The sequence below is a fragment of the Gossypium arboreum genome, chromosome 3 (assembly GCF_025698485.1).
Source record: "Gossypium arboreum isolate Shixiya-1 chromosome 3, ASM2569848v2, whole genome shotgun sequence".
Lineage (NCBI taxonomy): Eukaryota > Viridiplantae > Streptophyta > Magnoliopsida > Malvales > Malvaceae > Gossypium > Gossypium arboreum.
Window position 1 is genome coordinate 37,501,001 of NC_069072.1, and position 13,391 is coordinate 37,514,391.

The following is a 13,391-nucleotide window of genomic DNA, read 5'->3' on the forward strand; positions in this document are numbered from 1 at the left end:
TACTACTTACATCAATATGAGCCATATCTCATAGCCATATACAAAAGAATAAGTATACCATTTCGGCCCTTGCATTGGCTAGCCAAATGACACATATAAAAAAATAACCAAATATCCTATACATGCCGTTAAACAAAATAAAGTATCCATATACCAAAGCAGGACAAGTAGATAGTATGTTGATTCTCCAACCGTCTTCCAATCTTCATGAGTCCACAAGCTCAATAAGATAGGGAAAAGAGAAGGGGGTAAGCATTTATATGCTTAGTAAGTTCAGATAACTGGAAAGTAAACTTACTGGTTAATTAACATACAACCATATTAGGCACTAATTCCGACAAGTATGAAATAATTTCCCTATCACATGCACTTATTCATAAAGTTAGTCTCATAACAATACATCATGTCATTAGTCTTAGATATGCTCGTCAATTCAATATTTCCATTTCTATTTCTCCAGTTAATCCCGTTGAATTTCTCAAAAATCTCGATGGATAGCCCAATTACCGTCAAGTTATACAAGTGATCATCTCTAGTACGCACTCCCATGAACCTTATATGTTACAGCGGGATTACCAGTCCAGGCTAAATCCCCTGTAGTATTAACTCATAGAGTAATGTCAGGATTACCAGTCCAGGCTAAATCCCTTTCAACAACAAATGCTCTCATACGCTCGGATCTGAATTACCAGTCCAGGCTAAATTCAGTCCTCAATTGGATTTCCCGTCCGGGCTAAATCCTTAATGCACCCATATTCTTTGAGAGGCTCGATCACTCAAGGAACACCCGTCTGGACTATATCCTTTTTATTTTGAGATCATCAGATTACCCGTCTGGGCTAAATCCTTTTCTACAACACATGCAGGATCTCATGTAATGTAAGCCATAATTTATCCATCAGATTTCCCTTTATCATCTTTTCATTTACACTAGCACATTTTAATGGATTATTACACAATGAATATCTAAATTTTCATACATTCAAGAACATGCATTATAGGTATATTAAAAGTTTAGTCCGGGTTATACGAACTTACCTGGTAATTACTTCAGTTTCGTATTTAGGCTATTCTGAAACCTTTCGTTTTCCACGGTCGACCTTCGGAATTGGTTCCTCGGGGTTTATATCAATAAAATTGACTACTAATACATCACATTTTTCATTTTAGGATTTAAAACTCACCCCGGGTAAAATGACCAAATTGCCCCTAACCTTTCACACTTCTACAATTTAGTCCTAAGGCTTGTATAATGAAATGCATGAAATTTCTAAGTTACCCAAGTCTAGCCGAATATTTTTCTTACCTATAGCAGCCCACATTTTCTTTCATTTCACATTTTTCTACCCACTTTCACAACTTTTACAAAATGGTCCCTTAAGCCATTTTCATGAAAAACTACTTAGTAAAAGTTGTTTACTATCCTTTAAACTCTCATATTCCTCCATAATTAATCAAAATACAAACATCTCATGCATGGGTAAATTTTTGAACATGAACCCTAGCTTGAAATATGGGTAGAAATAGAGAGAGCATGTTACGAGTATCTCAAAAATACGAAGAACGTTAAAAACGGGGCTAGGGAGCACTTACTATTGAGCTTGAAAATGTTGAAAACCCTAGCTATGGAGACCCTTAGAATTTTGGCAGCATGGAGAAGAAAATGAGCTGATTTTAGCTTGATTTTTCCCTTTTTATTTAGTTTATTACCATATGACCAGAATGCCCTTCCTTACTAAACTTCTAAAATTTTCCATGCATGCCCATTTTTGTCCAAAAACTTAGAAATTGAGAAAATTACTCTTTAAGAACCTCTAATTAATAATCCATAGTAATTTCATACTAATTTCTTCCAGAACCCAAGTTTTGTAATTTATTCAATTTGGTCCTTAATTTCCAATTGGACACCTTACACATAGAATTTCTTCATGAAACTTTAACACATGATTATTTTCATATCCTAGACCTCATAATGATCATAAAATAATTATTTTAACATCATATTTGTGGTTCCAAAACTATTATTCTAACTAGGCCCTAATTCGGGATGTTACATGGACGTAATTGAAAGATTACCGACCCCAATGAATGTGAAAGGATTCAGAAGCTTCATAGGCCATGTTGGTTTTTGTTGAAGGTTTATCAAATATTTTTAAAAAATTTCTAAAACGTTGTGTTCGTTGTTAGAGAAAGATGCAGTGTTTGATTTTAACAAAGCATGTTTAGAAGCTTTTGAAGAGTTGAAAAAACGATTAATCTCAGCCACAATAATCATTACACTGGATTGGAGCACACTTTTTGAGTTGATATGCGATGCAAGTGATTATGTTGTTGGAGCTGTGATGGGTCAAAGAAAAAATAAAGTGTTCCACCTCATTTACTATGTAAGTAGAACCTTGAGGGGAGCCCAACTCAATTGTATGATAACTGAAAAGGAACTATTTGCTATAGTTTTTTCTTTTGACAATTTCCGCTCATATCTTATAGGTACCAAAGTTATAGTATTTACTGACCATGCAGCCATTAAATACTCGCTCACGAAGAAAGATACAAAATTGAGGCTAATTCATTGGATACTTTTACTCCAAGAATTTGACCTTGAGATCCAAGACAGAAAAGGTGTTGAAAATCAAGTAGCTGATCATCTGTCGAGGTTGGAGCAAGATGAGGTAACTCGATCACATGAGCCTATTAACGAGAATTTCCAAATGAGCACTTATTTAAGGTGACTCGAATTCATGAAACACTTTGGTTTGCTGATTTTGCCAATTATCTTGCATGTGGAATAATTCGTCAAGAAATCACATACCAACAAAGGAAGAAATTCCTTCATGATATTCGGTATGATTTCTGGGAGGACCCGTTCTTGTTTAAACAGTGTGTAGATAATATAATCCAAAAATGTGTAGCTGAAAGTGAAATTGCTGAGATCTTATATCATTTCCATTCATCTCCAAGTGGGGGACACTTTGGTGGTACATGTACTGCAGCAAAGATTTTGCAAGTAGATTTCTTTTGGCCTACACTATTTAAAGATTCTTATGTTTACGTAAAGAACTGCGATAATTGTCAAAGAACTAGAAATATATCACGGAGGAATGAAATGCCCTTAACAAATACTTTGGAGATTGAATTATTCGACGTATGGGGCATTGACTTCTTAGGACCGTTTCCTTCTTCATATGGGAACAAATACATCTTAGTTGATGTGGATTATGTGTCCAAATGGGTTAAAGCTAAAGCATACCCTACGAATGATGTTAAGGTAGTCATGCGATTCCTACATAAGCATGTATTTACACGATTTTGGACACCAAGAGCTATTATTAGTGATGAAGGTTCTCACTTTGTGAAGAAAAGGCTTCAGTGGTTGCTTGAAAAATATGATGTGAAGCATAAGATTGGTACTGCCTATCACCCTCAATCTAATGGGCAAGTTGAAAGAGTGAACCGTGAAATCAAAGGTATCCTTGAAAAGGTAGTACGCCCTAGCAGAAAAGATTGGTCTCGAAGGCTCGATGATGCATTATGGGCCTATCGAACAACATTTAAGACACCGTTAGAAATGGCTCTTTATCGGTTGGTTTTTGGGAAGACATGTCATTTGCCATTAGAGTTGGAGAATAGAGGTCACTAGGTTTTGAAAAAGTTGAATTTTGATCTTAAGCAAGCCGGTGAGAGAAAGATGTTACAACTGGATGAGTTGGAAGAGTTGAGGTTGTTTTCCTATGAGAATGCCAAAATGTGTAAAGAAAGATAAAAAAGATGGCATGATAGTCATATACAACCTCGCGAGTTTAAAGAAGGCCAGAAGGTTTTATTATTTAATTCAAGGCTGAAGTTATTACCTGGGAAGCTGAAATCCAGATGGAAAGGAACTTACACCATTTATCGAATTTATCCTTATGGAGTTATTGAATTATATGAAAATTACGAAGGTACGTTTAAAGTTGATGGTCAACATCTCAAGCATTATTGGGATGGTGACGTTAAGTGAGTTGAATCCTCGTTCAAATTAATAGGCCCTTGATTTTTTATGAACTCATTTTGTAAATAAATAAATTATTAGAATGTATTTTCTTAATTTAGTATATTTAATTAATTATGTCTAAGGAGATTAGAACTTAAGCGGAACCGCTGTGACCCCTCCAACCTTTCCTGGGAATTAATTTAATGTAATTTGTTAAGAAGAAATTTTCTAATTAAGATTTAAAATGTTTTTTTCTAGTTTAATTTATTTTGTTTAATTTAAAATGTTTATATTAATAAAGAGGGTCAAATTTGGCCCAAGTACTAATCAGTTTCTCTTTGTTGAATAAGTTTGTAAATATAGTCTGAATTTGACACCCAAGACAGCAGATAGGAGGGAAAAATCCACACCAATTGCTGCCACTTCTATTTTTTTCCGCCAAAGTAACCTTAATGTAGCTAAATTTTTGCTACATGTTGCCCTAGTTTTCCCTATACAAACCCTTCTTCATTCTTCTAATTTTTATATCCCTTAAAGTAATTTGCTTAAACCTAAAAATACCTAAACTTCTTTCTTGCGCTGCTAACCTTAAATCTCGAAAGAAACCCTTAGTTCATTTCTTTTCTTTTGCCGAAACCACCTAGTGTCACCGCAAGAAAATTGTCGGAGCATCAATGTCGCTGTAGCACGTAGCCATTATAGCCGCCACACACCACCAGTGCTGCCTCGCGTTGCCCTTGCTGCCGTAACCTCTTTGCCATCACAAGGTTCGCTGAAGCAAATTCTACCCACTTGTGGATTTCTCTTCTTCCCCTGTAAGCAGAACTTTGTCGAATTTTGGGAAAATACCATGTCTCGTAAAAGAACTAGATCATCAAAGACTACTCCTAAAAACCCGATTGTGATCGATAAAAAAGTAGAAGAGAGATTTGATTCAATTTTCAAGAATCAACCTATGATGCCAGAAAAAGGTTTTAATTTGAAGAGTAATGATTTGATGGTTGTCCCTGTGCAAATTAGAAAGACAATCAATGCTCTCAAGTGCGAACAATTTTGTGATGCTCGTTCACTTCCCGTTGATGAACTAGTCCGAGAGTTCCATGCAAGTTTGACCACACAAAATGCTACTAAGGTCATCGTTCAGAAGAAATAAGGTACCTCTTATTTCCAAGTTCATCAATGATTTGTTTAACTTACCTGATGTTTAAGAAGATGAGTACTATCTTATGATGTACAACATAAATTGGGATTTTCTTCAACAAATACTTGATATTGTGACAAATCCAGGATCCCAATGGATTATAAGAAAGTATGGGAGCCTATCTTACATAGTTCCACCATCTCGATGGAACGAATGCTCTTGTTATATGCAATCTTGACAAAAAAGTCCATTAATGTTGGGAAAATTATTATTAAGGAGATTTATGACTATGCTAAAAAGAAGTCAGGAAGTGCTTATTTCCCATCATTAATCACTTCACTTTGCTTAAGGGCCCATGTTAAAACACAAGTGAATTTGAAGGGCAATATGTCCAAGGGTGCATTACAAGTCATGATCTTGAAAGGTTAGTAGAGAAGATGCATGAGCTGAATCAAAGTGAGCAAGAAGAACCAACTGAACCAGATACTAAGGAGTCAACAAATGAAACTAAAACTGAATCAGTTACAGACACTAGAGAATAAGAATCTGATAAGGAACCAAACAGGCCTAAACTAGTTGAAGGATCTAAAAACCCTAAACTAAAGGTTGAGCCAGAAGAAGAACCAATCAAGTTAAGTGTTGAACCTGAATATACAACTTCGATGCCAACTTCTGCAAGTACTTCAAGGAAATTGGAGCTATCAATTTTGATGGATATGTGCAAGTTCATGCACAATCAACAACAAACTTACTGGAAATATGCAAAAATTAGAGATGATTCGATTCAAAATACTTTTAAGAATATCTCTAACACTTTTGTTCCTGAGTTCCTAGATGCTATCTTTGAGACATGGACGAAAGATATTGATTATACAAGTGGAGAAGGAGCTAAATAAGACAAGGGGAATGAGTCAGAAAAATAAAAGGGGGGATTCTTGTCTTCTTATTTATTTATTTTAGGTCTTTAGGAATTTGTTTCTTTAGTAACTAGGATTTAATTTCTGCAAAATAAAACATAGCAAGCATGAATAAATGCATCTTTAAAAAGAAAAAGGCTAAGTGATGTGGTAATGGGAATGAACATGTCTAGGATTAGATTATGAGGAAAGACTTGGTATTTAAGCAGTCTTAATGACTTACCTCTTTTTCTTTTTAGCCTTACCTAGTGTTCAGTTTTCATTCATTACTTTGTTCTTGCAATGAGGACATTGTTTCTTTTTAAAGGGGGGTAAGGCAAATAATTGCTCAAAATCTTTAAAATTTTCAAGTATGTTTCAATCATTTCTTTCATGAGTATGTTTTAATAAATGAATGTTTAGAGAAATTCTTTGTTAATGAGATAGCTTGTATGTAAGCAAGAATGATGATTTTATCTGAGTGATTATATGTTATCATGAAGAATAGAATAATTGTATGATCTTAGTCTTAGGTAATGTTTGCCATGAAAACTTAGTTTCTTTTGAGATTAGACATGCATGAAGGTTTATATCTTTAAAATTGACTTTGTAACTTTCTTGGGGCGAAATATTAGGAGACATAAAAATCTAAGATGGTATAGGCACCATTTTCTTTGGATTGTCTGAGCCTTTTCAAGCCCACCTTATGATATTAGACCCTTGAAACTATAATTTTAAGCTTAAAAGGCCTGATTATTACAATGAACCTACATTACAAGCTATATCTCCATCTTTTGAAGTTATCCTGATTTTGTGCACCCATCTTAACTAAAGTTGTCTTGGTAAATGACATTTGAGGAAATTTTCAGAGTATGTACGTACTCATGCTAAAAAAAAAGAGAGCGAAGAAAAGTTCGCTCAGTTTCCACAAAGAAAAATGTATAAGCATGAGTTCAAAATAAGTTTGGGGGTATTCCAAAGGATCATTTAAAGAAAAAGGTGGAACTCCAAAAAATCCAAGACAAAGTTAAAGGTTAAGATTTTGAAACCAATATGTCCCATCTCTTAAAACCTTACCTCTAACTGAGCCCCATTACAACCTTATCAAAAACCTATGGATTTGATGATTATGTCACCTAAATTACTGGAGAGGAAGTACTAAGTTCAACATATGAAGATCATAAATAAGCCTTATGATTGATTTGCTTGATTGAGGAGAAATTATGTTGAATGAAGAATGTTATCTATGGCTGTGACATATATACATACTGTGATTCATGTTGGCATATCTTGAAACTTAGTATAAAAAATTCAAAATGTTTGTGAATGATTTACTTGTTAATAAAGAAGATCTATAAGCATGAATTTATTAATACATGATGATGGGGCAAGGATTGATGCTACTTACACTTTTAGCAATTTTGCTTTAGCAAGACCTTGTGCTATGCATGAACATTACTCGGGACGAGCAATGATTTAAGTTTGAGGGTGTGTAAACTAAAAAATATATAGAATTTTTCCTATATAATTCGCCACCTTTTACTTAAATTTTTGTTACAACCAAGTAATTGTTTAATAAGTTAATGAAATATATGAAAATATGAAATTGGGACATAGAAATTATTAAAATGTGATTTTATGCTTTATTATATAGTTTTCATGCGAAAATGGCTTTTTAATATTAATTTGAGCATATTATGTTTAAGCTATAAAGTGGCCTATTCATGATTAAGTTAAATAATAAAATAAAATTTATATTTTATGATTTATTTTAACATATTTCATTAATAAATTGGGTTTTAATTAATTAAGTAAATTGATTAATTAAAGTGGTTAAATTATCTACTATTGTTGGACAGGTCTGAGAGCCTTATGTTGATTACAAAACTATCCAAATGGAGGACCAAGTCAACCCAAAATTCAGTCGCGTGTGGATGTTCATAAATCAAATTTTGGTTTAATTACATAAAGTCCTTGAAGAGATGAAGAAATCAGAGATTTACTCGGAGATTTGCAATTAACCGAGTCCTGATCCTGATGATGTTGTGGCACTTAAATCAAGCAAAAATCAGTCACACTCCCACAAAACATGGTCAGCCACTCTTGGATGAAGTTTCAAATGATGGACATTCCTATTTTTAGCAAACTAGCTCCCTTGCCTCACCTATAAATAAGACCCCGTTTCTCACTTATCCAACATCCCTCACTCATTCATCATTCTCTCATCTCTCAACTCTCTTAGCTTTCTTTCCTCCTCACGCCTATCATCATCTTTGCATAAGGATTTTTATCAAATTAGCCTCTTAAAGAGCCCTTGGTTTGCCACCTCAGAGAGCCATCAGCAAAGGAGCAAAGCAAAGGAACGAATGAGCCATTGTCAGTTAGAGTCTTGGGTGACAGCCAATTTGATTTGGGTTTAATCTTTCTTTTCTTTAACTTAATTCAAGAATGTTTGCTATGTGTTTACTGTTCTTGTTTACAACAATGATAGCTTAATTTTATTTAAGCTAGGATGATTGCTTTGATTAAATAATAATTATTTGATTCATGCTTATACTATTTGTGCCTCAATCCATCATGTTTTCAATTAAAATCAAGTTTGTATTTCGTTCATACGTGCTTGAAATGCACCCAAATTAGCTCAGCGATCCTAACCAGACGATGGCTAATGGACATATAATTGAAATGTACATGCTCAATTTAGATCCTAACCCGATTAAATTGTAGGTTACATAACAACCCTAGCCAGGCTCTGTTATCTGTATAGTTTTTAGATTTTTGTGATTAAACTATTTCAAACCTAACATGTCTCTGTTACCTCGCACAAATACTAAGAAACCCTTACTAAATAAGGATCCATAAAATGCATATTTACTAAGCAAAGGATTCCGAAAGGACCTAATGTGGTTTTCAAACTTATGAAAGATCTATTTGCCATGGAATGTTTTTCCGAATATTGATAAGCATGTTGATAATAATTTGAGTTTAATTAAAGTAATTGTCCTAGCTCATTTATGTTATAATTGTTGTTTATTGTGTTAATTCTGCTAAAATCTATTTCATTCATATAGTTGCATGTTAGGATAAATCACATTAGGGATCATTGCATCTAGATTAATTTTACATAATTTTAATCAATACTTCCAAATCAAATTGTGTTTCTATTTACCAAGTTGTTAATAATATTTTTATAATTGAGTGACTTAGCACGAATACAATCCCCGTGGAGACGATAACTCAATAATTACTTATTACTTGATAATGACTGTGTACACTTGCACAAACTCGAGCGTTACAGTACCCCATGCAGTCTCACTATCTCAGAAATATAGAGCTTTGCCTACTTCTGTAGTGAATAATCAGTTTGAACCAGAATGAAGTGTGCAGACTTGGTCAGTCGATCCACAATGACCCAGACAGAATCCTTCTTAGTGAGTGTCAAGGGCAACCCACTAGCAAAGTCCATAGTCACTCTGTCCCATTTCCATAACGGGATCTTAATTGATTGCAGGAAACCCAAAGGCAACTGATGTTTAGCCTTAACCTACTGGTACGTCAGACATCTAGACAGAAAATTAGTAACATCTCGCTTCAGTCTTAGCCGCCAATACAACATTCGAAGATCTCGGTACATCTTATTCCCACGAGGGTGCATAGTGTAAGGGCTACTATGCATCTCTCTCAGTATAGACTGTCTCAAATTAGAATCATTCGGCATATATATCCGGCCTCAGAAACACAACACACCCTCAAAGTTCAACCTAAAGCTCGTAATGCTAGCACTCTCAATTTGTTGAAACTAAATACCCAAAGACTCATCCTCTAGCTGTTTACCCTTATTTGCTCGATCTAAGTTGGTTTGGCTTGCAGCTCAACCAACAAACTCACATCATCGAACAAGCTAAGTGGAGTGAACATCGCTCTCAGATTTGTCATAGCCCTACAGCTGAATACATCGACTACCACATTAGCCTTGCCAGGATGGTACTTAATGGTACAGTCGTAATCCTTAAGTAGCTCAACTCATCTACGCTTCCTAAGATTCAGCTCCTTTGGAGTAAGGAAGTACTTGAGGCTCTTGTGATCAGTGTAGATGACACACTTCTCACCATACAGATAGTGCTTCCATATTTTCAGAGCAAAAACTATGGCGACCAATTCCAAATCGTGCATCGGGTAGTTCGCTTCATGCGTCTTAAGTTGACATGACGCATTTGCTACCACCTTACCAAGCTGCATCAACACACATCCCAAACCGACATGTGATACATCACTATAAACCGTGAACTCCTTCCCAAGTTCAAGCTGTATCAGAACAGGAGCCTGAGTTAGTACAGTCTTGAACTTCTCAAAGCTCTCTTGCTGCGCATCAGTCCTGACAAACGGTACACCCTTACGTAGCAGCTTAGTTAAGGGTGATGCAATCAGTGAGAAACTTTCCACAAACTGTCGGTAACAACCTGCCAGCCGTAGAAAGTTGCAGATCTCAGACACATTCTTAGGCTGCTTCCAATCCAATATAGCCTCAATCTTTCAAGGATCCACTCGAATCCCCTCAGCAGAAACCACATGACCTAGAAAAGTTACTTCACATAACCAAAACTCATACTTGCTGAACTTAGCATAGAGCTGCTTTTCCCTCAAAATCTAAAGAACAATCTTAAGGTGCTCGTCATGCTCATCCTCAATCCTCAAATAAACCAATATGTCATCGATGAACACCACCACAAACTGGTCCAGATAGGACTGAAATATTCAGTTCATCAAATCCATGAAAGCTGCCAGTGCATTAGTCAGTCCAAATGGCATCACTAAGAACTCGTAGTGACCATAACTAGTCTTAAACATCATTTTATATCAGCCTCCTTAACCCTGAACTGATGGTACCTAGACCGGAGATCAATCTTAGAGAATACCGAAGCTCCTCGAAACTGGTCAAATAAGTTATTGATAGTCAGTAACGGATACTTGTTCTTGATGGTCAGCTTATTCAGTTGTTGGTAGTCAATATACATACTCATGGATTTATCTTTCTTCTTAACAAATAGTACCAGTGCTCCCCACAGAGACACACTAGGGCGGATGAACCCAGGATTCTTAAACTCTGTAAGCTCTTTCAGTGCCATTCGATAGAGAGTGGTAGACACCAAAGTTGTACCAGGGAAAAGCTCAATCCCAAACTCACTTCTTGATTCGAAGGTAAAGCCAGTATCTCCTCAGGAAAGACGTCTGAAAAATCCCTTATCGTGTGAATATCCTTTACAGTTGAGTCCCTAGAAACGGAAACACTTACGTAGGCCAAGTATGCCTCACATCCCTTGCGAACTAGTTTCTCAGCTACTAGTGCAGAGATCACATTAGATATGTAGTTTCGACATTCTCCAATCACGACTACCTCATCATTCTCCTCAGTTCTCAAGACGACCCTCTTAGTTACATAGTCTAGACTAACACGGTGCTTGACCAACTAGTCCATACCCAGAATCAGGTTAAACTCCCCAAACGAAAGCTCCATCATATTAGCCAGAAATACCAATCCTTGAACCTCTAGCGGAACCGATTGCCTTAGTGGGCTCAGTATAGTCACCTCACTAAAAGTACTCTCAACCAAAATTCTCAAGTTTCCAGACACAGTGCTAGCTACATAGGAATGTATGGAACCTATGTCTATTAAAGCAAAGTATGGTACATCATAGATTAAGAATGTACTGGTAATGGCGTCTTGTGGCTGTGCAGTACCAGTACCCTGAGCTTGCATCTGATCGGCGCTCAACGGACACTCCCTAATACGGTGATCCAATGATCCACACCTCAAACACGCCCTAGTCCTTCTCCAACACTCGCCCTGGTGGCATCTACCACAATCTATACATGGCTGCAGTCCAATGGCAATAACAGGAAGCCCAGCTCGAACTGGCCCATCAGATCTAGCCTTTTTCTTAGGCCTCTGTATAGAACTTGAGGGCTTCGGATCCCTCTTGTTCTTACCCCTTTCTTTATCTCTGTCTTGGCACTTAACATCCTCGGTGATCTTCACTTTCTCGACCAGAATAGAAGAATCTCACTCCCTCTGTAAAGCTATCAAAACTCTCAAATTATCTCTAAGGCCATCCTCAAAGCGAACACACCTTTCATACTTCGATGCCACCATACCTCGCACATAGCGGCTCAATCTTAGGAACTCGGCCACTGATCGATCCCTCTAAGTAAGATTCAGAAACTCTCTCCTACGAGCATCCACATAACTGGCTCCCACATATTTCCCTTGGAAGGTGGTCTTAAAGAACTCCTAGTATAGGTGTTCAGGCTGAGTGCCCTCCCTAATGGTCAACCACCATTGATAAGCATCATCTCGTAACAGAGAGAACAGACCCTTCAGTTTCTGCTCAGGGGGTGTAATCCAGTTATCCATAATCCGCTATGTGGCCTCAATCTAGTACTCGTCCACATTAGGGGTGACTCTAGTGACACCCCTAAAAAGTTCAGCTCCATTGGACAAGAGTCGTTCTGTAATTGACCCACGGCCCTTAGATCTAGTATTAGGCCCAACGACCCTCTCCAATATCCTTAATAGAGCCTAGGACAATTCGTTGTTCCCAGCCATACGATCTTGAGACCCAGTCTTAGTAGCAGGCGACACTGGCGTCTCACTCGTGTTCAGATTTGGCATACTGCATAGTGAAGAGGACTCAGCTCAAGCCTTTCTACGGCCTCTACTTCGGCCTCTAGTATCTTGTCTGTGGATACCTCGTGCGCTCATGTCTAGTCGGGTTTATTTGTAGTACAAATTTTATGAATCAGTTACAGTTTCAGTATTTATTAGCAGATATTCTATGTAAATAGTTTCAGCAATTTAGAGTGATTTTGTAAATCGCAATCTCTATCAGTTTTGCTATAGTCTCAGTTTTACTACAGTTTCAGTATACTCTACTTAGAGTGTTTTCAGAGTATACTACCTACAGTAGTTTTAGGATGTACTATCTACAGTATTTTCAGGTTAAACTTATCACAGTTTCAGAATACTTACAGGATCGGCGCCGGAGACTCGGTGTACCACATACCAAGTCAAATCATTTCAAATAATTTCAAGATTAATTATTTTAAAACCAATTTTTGAAACCCAAAATTCACAGTCGAGTTTTGCAACCTGCCTTTGATACCACTAAACGTAACACCCCAAACCTGGTCTAGACGTTATGGCCGAATCTAGCGACGTCACATGGAATGGAATTTGAAATCGAACTTATAAAGTTAAAATTGTGTCCATTTATTATCTTCTATTTATCTTGCATTAATTTCAAAATCATTCTCTCTTTAATTTAATTCGTTTAAGAACATATTCTGTAGTAGAAGCTTTTGAAAACATGTTATTTAAAGAAAATTG